At 40.7% G+C, this 14,856-nt stretch overlaps 1 long non-coding RNA gene across 1 annotated transcript in view; it reads left to right on the top strand.

The window, feature by feature from the left end:
• The window catches only part of LOC115586900 (uncharacterized), a 32,579-nt gene extending 24,952 nt beyond the window's left edge, over positions 1-7,627 (top strand). The window contains exon 3 of the long non-coding RNA XR_003984933.1: positions 6,931-7,627. This is a non-coding gene — a long non-coding RNA (uncharacterized LOC115586900). The remainder of the gene's footprint in view (positions 1-6,930) is intronic.
• Positions 7,628-14,856: the final 7,229 nt, after the last annotated feature.

Below are 14,856 nucleotides of genomic sequence, written 5' to 3'. Positions count from 1 at the left end.
GGCGACGCGGGACCATGGAAAGTTCTGGAATCTGTCGCTGCTGGCAGGGCCGAGCTCCTGAACGGGACTGGTGTTGGCTTTGCCTCCAGCTGTTTCTTTACAGACATGCTGAACGCCAGCAACAGCCAGGGGCCAAGATCAGCCCAGAGAGTCTGGCCACACACAGGCCACTTACACACACACACATACACACACATATATACCCCCACAGTTATACAAGCACACACAAACAAACACACAAGCAATTTCTGCAATAAGCCTGCCTCTGCCAGAGCAACAAAATGCAACAAACCCAGACACATTTTCACACATCTGTTTTCTTCATATTCCCATATACCTATCATTATTATTGAATATGTGTATATTTTTAACAGTGTATACATACATTTTCATATTATAAACATTATGTTCAAGTTATCATGTCACTTCGTATTTGCATTTCTGTAATCATTATTTGTTTAATCAATTTAACTTTTTGCAATCCTGACTCACAGATTATACAATACACCTCCATCAGATGTCAGGTCAGCAAACTGATGATGTTTAAAGTGAAACTCTCGCCAAAATGCAACCTAGGCTTTTTTTGTGAATGTATATGAGTCAAACCTTTGTGTAAAAGCATAATTACGACTAAAGAGGCACTTTTAGGTTTGCCGTATTTTTGTTTTCGGGTCAAACTCATTTTAAATGGGAGTGCTTGGGGCACTTAAGCGTTAGCATCAAAATCGCTATTTTTAAAACACTAAGAAGGCTCGACACAACATGACACTTCGCTCGTAGTATCACCAGGGTCTCTACACATGAACTCTAGCACTGAGAACATTGTTTGTGTACACAAAGTTTACTAAAAAGAAAGTTTTTGGACAACTGAGGTTAGCAGATGTATCCTCTGCTTGCCGCTGTCCTGCCAGTGAGAAGTGTCGATCTCGATGTGACGTAACATGGAGGTGAGTTAAGTTGGCTCACTCCTAAAGCTTAGTTCCATATAAATGCATGGATAATTCATTGTTTTGTTGTTAGCAAAAAACAATATTGACCTTGAAGTTGAAAAAGGAGCCTCATATAAGAAACAATACTAAAATCAAAAGCCAGAAAAGTCACGTGAGATATTGCTGGATAGTTGTTGCCGGAAGACAGTAGCGGACCACCTTAACTATCCTCAAAGTTACGTCGCATTCTGAGATTGATACTTCTCGGCTGCCATGACGGCGGCTAGCAGAACAAGCTACTGCTAAGGTGAGTTGTTCAAAAACTCTCTTTTTAGTAAACTCTGTGTACACAAACAATGTTCTCAATGCTCGTGTTCATGAGTAGAGACCCTGGTGATACTACGAGCAAAGTTTCATGTTGTGTGGAGCTTTCTTAGTGTTTTGAAAATAGTGTTCTGAAAATCAATAAATTTTGATGCTATCGCTAAAGTGCCCCAAGCACTCCCATTTAAAATGAGTTTGACCCGAAAACGAAAATAGGGCAAATCTTAAAAGTGCCTCTTTCATCGTAATTATGCTTTTACACGAAGGTTTGACTCATATACATTCAAAAAAAAAGCCTAGGTTGCATTTTGGCGAGAGTTTCACTATAAATCTCAATAACTGCATATTCTTAAACGCATTTTATTGTTGCTTATTTACCCTACTTTTGCTCCTATTCTTTGGTCATTATTGCCTGTCTTTGGATATTTATTCAGTTGCCTTCTAATGACTGTTTTTCAACTTTACAGCACTTTTGTCCCCTTTTTTGAAGTGTCAGGTGTCTATTTACTTACTTTTTCTGTTCTGTTTATTTTTTCCTGCAATGTGGTGTTTGGTAGTCTGCTAATCAGACGGAATCGTCATATGTTTTCACTTACACGCTGAAGAAATCTTGATTTGGCCAGTGATTTAAAGGTGTGGAACCAGATGCTGTGTTTACTGCTGTAATAATATAATCTTACCTGTGAAACACACTGAACAATATGCTTCTTTGTGGGCAAAACTGTCCAAAGAAGTGACAATAATAAACACATTAGTGGCTTGACGTCATAAATTGAAACAGCATGCCAATCAGTGTTACAGCAACCGGACCTTTTTTCGGACCAATACTTTTTCTATGAAAAAATATACAAATATAACCTTACAGCTCTTCACTAATCATAATGTGACAATGTAATACACATTACTGGATTGTTCGTACTGTAGCTTAGTACTATCAGGGGTGCTTAAAACCTTTGATTGAGGAACCTTTGAAGGTGGTGTCAGTGAATAATCGCTCCGTTGAAACAGCCCCACCACAGAAAAATAAACTTGCCATCCTTTGTTTTCCTTGTGTGGTCGATGGTAATTCATTGAGTAAAGAGAAATGGGAGGGAATTCTTTTGAGGCTTTTGTTTGCTAATTCATTACGTTCTCAAGACCGGGGAAAGTGGCTGCGGAAATTAAAATTTATTGAAATCTATTTCAGCGGTAAAGCTGGCTGTATTTCTTGGAGAGTCAAGCCTTTCACAGCGAGTTTTGGTCAATGAGGAGGTGAACTGCTTTTGTGGTGTGCTCGGAGGAAGGAATGTGTAGGTTTGTGGCTGGTGGAAACCTGCAGTTAAAGGAACTGGTCATAATGGTGAGGTATAGACTGATCAGCAGTCCTTCATGTTTAAAATGAAAACATTGTGTGAATTTTATTCCTTCAGATAAGTGGCCAAAAGGTGGCGAGCCGAGTGTCACATTGACTGCCAGTTTGACTGGAGAATGGAGTACTGACAGCACCAAATGTGTCAATCAAAGCAACAGTAATACAAATAATAAAATTGCAAGGGTTTCATTTGCACATTCAAAAGTGTTGCAGGAAGTTATCCATACCATTCCTTTCACTTACAGCCACCACATTAATCCAACATACTGCTACAGGAAACATTGTGTTTTAAGAAGATGTGCAATTATGATGTTCTTTAAACTAGAAAAAACATGCTTCTTGTATTGCTTCTGCTATCCCTCTATTAGGTCTGTTCCATTGGTATTTTAGGGTGTGCCGAGTCAAACCATGTTGATTTGTATTTCTACCACCAGTTTTTAAATGTGCCAGTTGTGCCGAGTCACATCTGAGATGGACCATTTCCGAAGTCAAAACCAGCCACCTCCAAGCGGGTTGCAGTGACATCAGATGGGCTTCAGCATAATCTGGTGATGGATGGTAGCTTCCTCTTCCCCTTCTTGATCCATTTTGTTATACCATCTCCCTCTGAAGCAAAGATGCCAACAAAATCATAACATTGAGGACACTGCTGTTAAATGTCAATGGCTCATGACAAGAGCATTATTCTTAGCAAATAGCCCTGTTGTGATAGATATACAAATCCCTGCCATGCCAAGCTGACAGGCAAGGCCAAATATAGATGTTTTCTATAAAACACACAGGCGCTTTAAAGAGACTTACCAGAGTCACAACTTCATAACTTCTTGTGGTGTAAGGGTCTGTAACTTTATTTCATACATATTGAAAAGAATTTGGTGAGGCATAGTTGTATACTTCCTTTACAAATTTTAATGCCAAAACTGTTCAGCTTTCTGGGAAGTCAGCCATCTGCCAGCTTATGTCAAATCCTGTGAAACTGACTGTACTTCATGCACTGTGCCTTTTTAAGGGTATCTGTTATTCTTTAGTTAGACAGATATTGTGATGTTTTCTGAGATGTTTGCCTTGTAAATGATTATTGCAGAATTGCTGGATAGGCAACACATCGTGAATCTTATCATGTTGTGAATTACTCTGTGTAGTCACCCCACCCACCCCTCCATGGGTGCTGTCATTGTTGTTTGACATAAGACAACTGCTCCCCCTAATGAAGTGGGAGTAGATGGAAGTTTACAAGAAAAATGTCGTTCCATTGTACTTTTACTAGGAGGTCTGAGTTTTCTAGAACGAAGTATATGTCACTTTCACTGCATATGAGAAGGAAAATGATGGTGTGTTAATGTAAAAATAATGAATTTATTGGCATCAGCGATTGACAATTGTGTCTTAAGTTCAAAAACCAGTGTTGTTTTAAGACACATGGAAATGTCAGGCATGAGAAATATGTCAGTTGAAGAGTTATGTATTTTACAGCTGGCACAGCTGTGTAAATCAAATATGTGTTCTTTACCATTTTCATAGCACAGGAAGGTGATGTCACCATTTTTAATCCTGCCCACAAAGCTTTGACTGGCTCATTTGGTATTGAGCCCTCTTTAAGCACATCACCAGAAATTTGAATCGCTTAAAATATGTTGTCTTCTCTTCAAGGGTCTGGAACCAGTCTATAAAATTATAACATTTTAATGAAAACAGTTGTTAAATTGTCATGACCTTCTTAGGTGTTCCTGCATAGTTCTCCTATGCATTGTGTCACCAGCATGTTTCAGATGTGTAGAGTCTCACCTAAAGCTCTGTCCATCGTCCAGCAGCTCAATAGCCTGCTGAGATGAAGTATGACCTTACTGACTGAAAGACTTCCTCTTTGCTGTCTGTCTCGCTGGGCACAGAGTGGGTGGATATGGTTAGCAGCAGTCATAACAAGCATTTTTCAAAATGAGCTTCATCTGATGACAAGCTCGGACATATTGAATGCTCGACAGTGTTTTCCAGTCCAAGTCTGTGAAGATGCTGTCCAACAAAGATTTTGCTCTCCAACTGTATAGAGGGAGTAAATCGAAATAAAATGTTTTTGGAAACAGAGCAGTACAGCAGTGTTTTAAGCATCTTACACACAGCTGGACATGCACAGCTTCCCCAGGCTGCTACACAGATTTTCACTGCATTCAACCCAAATCATTATGTTGTCACTTCAATTTCAGTCTCACATATGGCTTTATATGTCTTAATGCATGTGGTTACCACACTTATTACTTTACCGGAGTGTGTCCATCAACTTGCAAAGCTTCACCAATAGACTAATTTCCATTTACTGTCCACTGCTGATGTTGTATGTCTTTGCTTTCCATATCCGTAGTGACTGAGTGCCAGCACTCACGCAACCCACCCATCTGTTCTCATTTTGACACCCGAGGTTGCCATCTTGTAAGTCAGAAAAAGTAAGAGCTATAGAAAGGTGACAACAGTTTTCCCTCCTAGTTTACCTCCGTGCACCACACTGAGTCTGACAAGCTGCTGAAAAATAGGACCGGGTCAGATTTCAGCCTCAGAAGAATGTGCAGGGGCTGTGAGTAACCCTGTGGTCTGCTTCGGCATGTTTGGTCTGGCTCTTCATAATATCATGTAGTGTGCCATTGAGGATTGAGGGCACGAACACCAAAGAGAAGTGCCCAGGGCGTTCCTACTTTGGACCAAAATCAATGCCAAAACCTAATAGTAGCACTGTAATCAGTCTTCCCCCTAATATTAGCACCATGGCTTTTTTCTCCAGGGTGGCGGTTGGTTTGTTTGGCTCAATGCATCCTCTTTGACCTTAAATTCAGTCCTGTGGCTTTATAAAGCACCTCTTGGCATAATCAGCAGTCAGCACATTAATAAGATTCAGCATCGACTTTGTGTGAGATGCTTTTACCTGAATGTAACACAGAAGATGATACCAGTGATGTCAAAAACATTGAATCCTTCTTTAAAACAGAACAGATTACTGAATTGATCCATTATGCTTCTCGACATGTCAGATGTATTAACTTTTTGAGCTATTTTCGCCACATGGTTTTATCATTGAAGTCCATTCAGGAAGTCTCATGGAACTGCTTTCTCTTTTATCAAAACCAGAAGTGCTGGCGATGGCAGGCTAAAGCAGAAAGAGTCCAGTTACACCAAGAAATAGATTATGTGTCCCAAAAGGACTGGACATGAACTTAAACATAACTTGGTCAGTGCACTTCAAATCACGGTCGACATTCAATATCACCCCCACTGGCAATTGTTGCACCTCTTACGCCGCAGGGTTACCTTCTACTATTGCACCTGTGCTGAATTTGCAGGAAAACTCATATCCTAACGCGAAAGAGAAGAGCCTGTCAATTAAACTTAGAAGCCGATCTCTGGTCAATCAAGCCACCCAGTAGGCGCTCTCACTGTGAATTAAAATTAAAATTGATATCCCCAGCAAGGCCAGTATTTTTTGTTCTGCCACTAAATGTCGGCGATTTATCATTCAAACATCCCAGGGTTTTGTGTAGGTACTTTTGGACCTCAGGTTCAGTGGGTTTGATGCTCAGCCAGGTACAATATCGAATCCATGCCAAGAGTCCAAGCTGTGAACGCTTGTCTGAGAGTTACCGTAAATCCTTCTGCTCGCACCACTAAGAAGCTCAGAAAGCCACAGCCCTGCTATTTGCCACCCCTGTGGTCCTTACAGGTAGCCACTGAGACTCCCCAAATTATGATTTTCGTGTATAGGGGAGCAATGCAAGAACAGAGCTCAATGGATAAAGGCATACCTGTTGCCCCTTATTTTCCTCAGTGGATAAGGACTTGGGCTGTCAGTTTTCCTCTGTGTTGATTAATCTGGCACTTTATTGGATATGATCCTGATGATTAATGGCATATTATCCAGGAAAGGTTTCCCCTGTGATAAAAACATTCAGATTTCAGATATTTCCTGGTTGAACCTGATATTCCTGGCTGTTATACATTAACACGCTCAACTTTGAATGTGAAATATATGTCTGTTTAATCAACGATTTCAATATCTTACTGTAGAAATTTGATGGACATGATGTATAAATAATACTTATTATAGATTCCCTTTATTTAAGTGTTATTATTACTAAATTTCTTCTTTCCCCTCGACTGAAACGATTAAACAATTATCTGATAATTGGTCAAATTAAACCCGTTACAGCCTCAAGTGGATCATGGTTCATTAATGTCCCTCAGTACTGATAGACTGAATTTGTAAATCATTTAAGTGGAAAAACAAATAATTAGCATAATGTAAATAAACATGATAATGTTCTTAAATTAGACTTCTTGTTCCAGATGGAAAATGGTCCATCAGAGGGGTCCAGAAGGTGAAGTCCAACACTGCCCCCACCAGGAGTTCCCAGCAGGGTTCTGGGATCACACATCAAGGTCTGTCGCTGGCCCTCGACCCCTGCCGAGGCCTCTGTGACGGGGAGGAGCCAAGATTGAGTGGGCCGGAGGAGACAACACACCATAGCTGTGTGCAACTGCACAGTGAGTCCTTTCGGTCGTTGCCATGCTGTAGCTGACCGCAGGATTGCAGTGTTTACTTAAGAGCCGGTGCATAAGAGAAAGGCAGACCACCGGCAGTCACCACCCGCCGGGCCCTGGGCAGGACCTGGGGCTCATCTTTGTTGAAAATGGCTCTGGAACCTGCCACCTCCCACCGGGCTGGCCTATATTTAGCAACAAACCGAAAAACCTCTTCATTCTTAAAAAGCTGTTTAGGTTTCCATTGAGAAGGGGGTTCAGAGGAGGACGGGCAGTGATGCTGCTCTCCTGTGGTCTGAGAGGTGCTTCTTTTATGCCCTGGACTCACCTGTAGAAGATACTTATGTTAACAACGTACCTGAGATGGAAATAGCCTATCTCCGATGAACAGCTCAGTAAAATGTGGTCAAATAAGAAGACGGGTCTTGGGAAACCTTATAACAGACATTGTTATGACATAAAGCAATCCAGCAGAGTAAAAAAAATAACTCAAAACACGTGTGAGCACTTCTTGCCAATGAATCTAATATGTACAGACAGCTAGATCTAAATTGGAACTCAACACTTTCTTCTAATTGTCTGACTTGCTTCTTAATGTAATTCTAACATGGAAAAGGCTGTTGAGTCTGTCACGGGTGTGAAGCCTAAATTGGTGAGAATCCTATATAAGGACACTCATAATTACATCCAAACAGCTATCCATACACCAACAACACGAAATCTGATCAAAATAAACAAAAGATTGCTCTTTATCAAAGGTGCAGGACAAAATTTGTCATTCACAGTGAAAGGAAAATGTCCTGGAGCTGAACAACATGCAAAAAAATATGAATAATAACAGGCATTTGAGTCATGATTTTAGTGGTAATTTTTGCATTTAATTTCACTGAAATATATAATATTATTTAATGTTGAGATGATTGTTAAACCGTTGCAACCCTAGTTAAGACACATTTTACAAAAAATCTTTTGATTTGGACATTGCTCCTGGCCATATTACAATTTCAACAATATTTTGAGTAACTGTTCAGCACTATCTAACATTGGATTTACAACCTCTCCTTAATAGTTACAGTAGTATACTACTCGGTTATCAGAATATAGGTTTCTGTCCTAAATCCAAGTGTTCACTCTCTAGCCTAGATTTGAGCTTTTAAAAAGTTTTCTTTGAAGTCTGAATGTTTAACTCGTGTCTGTTTTTTTGCTTCACTTGCTGAAGAAATTGGGTTGCGTGTTTCCTTCCTAATGAAAATGACGATTTGCTGACTCAACGTCTCATTGAACTCGGGAGGAGGGCGAATCCAAGACAGGACATGCGTATTACATGTTTTCATTTGCCCTCATATATGCCTGAATAGTGAAACAATCCCTCTTTTCATGCCCACGGTTTCATTCAGTGGGTGGCGAGAGCACCACTATGATTGAGGATGAGGGAGCTGGGTGATTTTTTCCAAGGTGAGCACCTCATGGGAGATGACTGCTCGCTGCCATTAGTTTAAGTGCAGGAGTGTCAGTTAACCCGACACTGGCACCAGGAATACTTAATGCCAGATGGAGGGAGCTGTCCTTGAAGTCGTAACAAGCAGGCACAGAGAAACAAGCCTTTATTCAGTGTGAGAGAACATTGAAAAAATTGATAACTTAGCAAGGTTACCACAAAGTGTACGTTAAATCCCACATAGGAAAGGGAGGGATCAAGGAGATTGAAGGGGGTGTGGAGGGGCAAAAGTCCAAAGTGGATAAAAACATAGTTTAGATGTTGCTGACTGTAATTTTTGATTGCATTCAAAATACGCAGGAATATAAAACAAAGCAGCGGTTGTCACGCTAAAGGGTCCAGCTGCTTAAGAGGTGTCAAATTATTGTACCTCAGCTGGATACATCGGTGTTGGAAGCCAGGGGGTGAGAAAAGAGCCAAACCCAGCAGACTTTGGCACATTTGTCCTCTACCGCTGGCACGGATGAGCCACGCTGTGAGGCTTCAGAGCATCGATAGGCCCCCGGTGTTTTACTACCCAAAACTATGAGCTGCTACAAGAGCCGAACCATCAAGACTACCTCCTGGATGGACAGTAAACATGACGACAAGTGCTTTTTCAACATGGTGTGCCTCCTAGTCCACAATCCAAATAGTTCTGATGTAGGTCCAGCTAAGAGAAGTCCATTCAGGCAGCATGAGGCCTAAAAGTTTCAGTTTTCAAGATTGGATAAATAAGATCATATCAGCTAAAGTACCAGGTTTTGGGGGAATGTGTCCTGGCTGCAGTAGACACGGAGCTGAGAGCTATTACTTAAAATAACTTGACACCAGAAAGACCAGTGAGGAAATTACAAACACAGTCATGTCAGTCTGTTAAAGCACCTCACACAAAGGTCCCTAAAGAAGTCTCTTTTTGTCAGCTTTTATAAAATCCACTCCCTTTTCTTTTCTGGTTCTTAATTGAAAATTGAGCTTGAGGCCTGCCAACGATTGCAATAAAATGCTGAATGCACTGAGCTGTTGGCACATTTCCTGATCTGGCACATCCACGTAGGAGTGCTGCAGAGTCTTTGTTGATTGTCTACTCCTCATTCATTACAAATGGTTAATGCTGATACTCCATAACGGTGACTCCTCGTTTGAGTGAGGGGCCTGTACACTCAGAGCCCAGGCATCCGGGAAAGAGAGGAAACAGTTGGGGGGCATGGCGGTGTCACACCAGACACATCACAGGAGGCTTTTGAGAAGTCTTTGGCTCTTCTTATACTGGTCTGGTACCAGTGTTCAGCCATGTGGACAGAAAGACTAAGCAGAGGCAGGTCTGTTGATAGCTTCAGCCAAGTTAAGCACGGAAATATTTCTTTCCTGTTAACTCAAGAGTCTGGCAGTCACCTGTGTGAGGTTGCCCTGTCTTTTAGTCATGAGCCATTGGCCATTCCGTTCAGCTGTGTCAGGCATGTTAAAAAAAAGTCCTACCTGGTGTTGAACCATGAGTTAAGTCAAATATGTGGTGTCTGAAATCTTCCAGAAGAGATGAATGGTTTGACACTACATGACGCTCCATGTCATTGTCTCTTTACTAAGAAGATTTTCTCTGTGCTTGTTGTGTTGGCAAAAGAAATTTCCCTAGGTGCTTAAATATCAAGTTGCAACAAGTTCCTGAAAGTGTCATGGGGGAGCCTGGTCTTTGCTTCAGGACAGTGGATACATTTCTTTTTGGGCAAAGCTGGTGATTGTGTTTGGCACACAGTAGCTCACTAGCACATGCTCTCCTTTAACATTTCTATTAAGTGACTTATTTGGCCACTTGGGTGCAGCTGAAAGAAGCTGAAACACAACATTAACATCATCTTATAAAGTTTGTTTGGGGAACTTGTTGCATATTTACACTTCCTGCAGATATAGAGCAACATTAGCTTTCATTAAGAGTGGTGTTTCTGACCACCCTTGTCACAGCTCCATGCTTGCAGGACTGCACACACACTTAAATGCTTAATTGCAAGGATGGTTTTCTGTTCGTGGATATTGTTCTGTCTGCTTGTATCATATGAAGGTACTTAGATTATATGTGTGGGGGTTTGGAGACTAAACACCATAGACGAGCCCCACTAGTTGTTCTTCATTTGTCTTTTGCCTCTTTTTCAGTGCAGCTAACACGACATCTCCTTCCTCTCCAAAGCAACAGAAGACAACAGAAGCTTCAAAGCATTAGGGACGGTTTTAGAGATTTTAGATATTTATTCTAAAAAAATCATTTTTTTTCACTCTGTAGTAACATTGTTAATGAACAATAGCAGTAAATGCTTAACTCCCTGAACACATTGCATTTCCTGTGACTAGCCTACTTCAAAATGAAGGTCAACTTGTGTTTTACCAGATAAATGCTCAGAGCTCCACAGATCTCTTTTAGGAAAAAGCCTGTGTTATCAGAAATGCTGATGCTGTCACAAGCATATTAGTTGGTGGGAAAATTTAGAAACTGTGGCAGTCCTAAGTGAGTACAAGGAAACCAAAACAAAGTTGTGGGCCGTAAGGTCAAAAAATGAGCTGAAAGACATTAAAACGCACAGTCGCATTGAGGGGAACTGCAAAGTCAAGTGGTAGTGATAATTAATTGGTCCATTGTCAATATTAAAATATTGACTATAGCAGCTTTAAGTATACAGGGTTCATGACCCTGTTGTGTGAACTTGATAAAAGATCTTCACCAGTGAAGCTCCTTGGCATTGCAATGCATTTGCTGTGGTCACCAAGTGCTGCAGAAGAGGCAATTCCAGTGGCTCTAAAAGATCAAACTACTCTTGATCCTTTTATGTGGATTACACTTTGAGATGGATGGCCTACATTTAGTTTTCCTCTCAATGATCCAACATGGCATCCCATCGGTGCCTCACTGGAGACTTCTTCTTTAACTACATGAAAGTTTGTGCACAGTAATGTGTGCCTTAAGTTCAGTGAGGACATGAGCAAGTGTGTCTCTGTACTTGATGGCCAAATAAAACGGGAAAAGCCTTAATCATAATAATACAAATACATGGAGGAGTACTTGTGATACAACCAGGCAGGTGGCCAAATGGGCATCAACAGGGGTCAGAGAGGGAGTCTCATTTTTCCTTCTGACAGAAATGTCTACAGCTAAGCATGTGTCCTTTAAGTAGTTTGGATTGTCAACAGATGAAAATATACTGTGTGAGCACTACTGGATGGCTGTTCCTAGGCCAGGACACACAAATCCCAGCTCCTGTGAAATACACTGCTCTCGCTGCCCGCATCCTACCCACCTTTTTGCACAGGAAACTGCCCAGGACTTGATCTTAATTAGTTTGGCACCGAGTAATAACATCCTCTGAGGATTAGAGATGTTGTGATAGATTAGTGCAGGAAAAGTCACTTTTTTTAGTATTAGTTGATACAACAAAATTCTCTGCTAATGTTAAAAATCTTACATTGGTCCATTTGGTGATACAAAATAAACTTAACAAATTATATATACAGCTGACCATTTGGTTATTAAGTCAATCTGGACCAAGCAACAGATGTATGCCCATGAGGATGACAAGACTGTGATCATATGTCGTGCTGAAATTTAATAACTTTGATTAATTCTACAAGTATATGTTTTGTTGTGTCAGTGGAATTGGATAAGACATTCTCTGGGTGGTAAAGGTTGACTTTTCCTAAGCTACTTCAGTGGTTGGCTCAATTGGGATTTAGAAATGCTTAAAATCCAAAATAAACTTCACCAAGGAGTCTGAGCTTGACATTTTTCTAAGTGATCAGAAATCTACTTTTATACTGAGTATGTTTGAGTTTGTGCCATCTTTTCCAAACACTATTTATCATTCAATAATTCAATTGTCGGTACAACTTTCCATAATGCACTCATGCCGTTATTTTCCTGATTGATTGATTTTTGTCCTTCTCCTGTGGGTAATTGTATTTGTTCTCTAGGATTTATTTTACAATAATCTGTCAAGAAATGTCGTCGATTATACTGACTAGTCGACATCAGGTGGAGCAATTCCATTTTAAACGAACTCATTCTGAAAATGTGAATGTTGACGATTAAAGAGCAGGCTTTGATCATTTTTCAGGGGCCATGACTGTTATGCTTAAAGAGGCACTCTCTATGATTCTTGGCCCATGCCTTATTTTCTGTATAAATTACATACAAAGAAAGCTTAAGAGGTGTTTCTCAAGGGCTCAACATTTTTTATGCCTACACTCCATTGGCAAATGCACTATGGAAAAGCTGAACTCTACTTGAAGTGCTGTATTTTAGTGTGGTTTAGAGCTGAGGTGGGGATCAATTGCTTGGTTTCTGTAGCAGCATCCCAGAAAGCCCCGGAGAGGCAGGTCTGAAGGACAGGTGGGGAGCCACACAGTGCCACCTCAAACCACTGTCCCCACGGCAGGAGGGGGGCTCACCACAGAGTTAGAGACAGGCTTGCTCAGAGACACAAGACAGGCAGAAGGTGTTCAAACACTGCCATGTCTGTGTCTAGTGAAGGGCTGCAACTTCTGATTATTTTCATTATCGATTTATCAGTTTTCTATGTCAATAAATCATTTTGCCTTTTACATGTCAAAAAATACTAAAAACATTGTCTTGCTCCATACCTCTGTATTGCTGCACACATCCCATATTGTGTTCAGTGGTTCAACGAGATAAAACAAAATTAATTGACTAACGGTTCCCAACAGCCCAAGTTGACATCTTCAAATGTCTTGTTTGGTCTGTCCTAAAACGCAAAAATATTCAGTTTACAATAATATAAATGAAACAAACAGAAGAGCAAATCCTCAAACTGGAGATGGTAGTAATAGTTTGTGTGCATTGAGGGGGACTGATACAAAGGGATGATTGTGTCATCTTTTGTCCTTTCATGCTTTCTTATCTTGATTTGGTCATCAACATGAGGTCCCTCAGATCTACTGTGCAGGGACATCTAGCTGGTTCAAGGTGAAGGCTGAAAACTAATGGTGATCATGCTTAAGCTGCTCCGGAGAAGCAAAGACAGTGCATGTTTGAAAAAAACTTTCTTAAAGGATAAGTTCACCCAAAACTGAAAATTCAGTCTTTATATACTCCCCTTCATGCCGATGGAAAGTCAGCTGAAGTTTCGCAGTCCACAAACTATGTCTGGAGATTCACAGCAACTGAAGTAGAGACTTGTTTCAAAATGTGAAACGCAACCAAAATAAGAACATAAAATGTCTCCTTACAGCTTGTCCAGCATGATCTTAGTCTCCAGAAGCCCAGAGATCCCAAAATTATTTCAAGTCGACGCACTGTCAAGCTTGTGCAGTCACTTCTACTGGGGTGTGGATAAACATTTTTAAGGGGTGTAAATGGCATCTTTTCAAATCAATTTGGGATCTCGTGGCTTCCAAAGACTTAGTTACTCCATATTATGTTTTTTGACATTTCTAAATAAGTTGTTGAATCATACCCTACTGCAATACCGTCTGTCTGTGAAGCTACAGAAATGTTTTGTGGACTAGAAACCACCCGGCTTTCCATCTGCATGAGACTGACTAGATAATGACTGCATTTTTATTTTTTGGGTGCAGTTATCCTTTAAAGTCCATGAATTTCCTCTGGCACTTCCTTTATACATTTTATTTTCTAGGTTGTTCCTTTAATTGTCATCCTGTGTCTCTTATCTTAATCGCTCCCAGTTTCTTCTCCCCATAATGAAGTTTACATTACTTCTGTGGTAGACAACTTGGTGGCTTGATATTGAACATGAGGCTTCTCCATGTTTCTTTTGAATAATGTGGCTCATGCTGCCCTCTGCTGTTACTTATTCAGACTTATTGTACATGGCTTAGCATTTGCTCACAGCCTCGTTATGTAACATAAAAACCTAGCAGTGACACTGTAGTAATTATAATTAACTCATAATCGATATCAACGATTAGTTCATGCGACAAACATGCTCGGCAGACTGGAACTCCAGCTGTGTAAACGCGGGTAACAGCCAGTGGCATCAGATCGCCATTAACATTGTTCTCTCGCCACTCAATACGACTTAAATTACCTATTTAAACTCGCATTCGTCCACTTGTTGAAAACAACGAGGTTACGAACATTACTAAACTGAAACAAAAGTGGATATATCGTCGATGGGATTTAAGTAAAGCCGTTATCTAAAACACACAGCCTGCGGTTTCTTTGTGACGGCGGCCTGCAATTGTTCCATTCATAGCCAGCCAATCAGAGTGGAGCTTACTGGCGCGTTCCATCC

Source organism: Sparus aurata, chromosome 8, assembly GCF_900880675.1.
Source record: "Sparus aurata chromosome 8, fSpaAur1.1, whole genome shotgun sequence".
NCBI lineage: Eukaryota > Metazoa > Chordata > Actinopteri > Spariformes > Sparidae > Sparus > Sparus aurata.
Note: the sequence above shows the minus strand (reverse complement) of the source record. Positions and strands in the feature narration are given on the sequence as shown.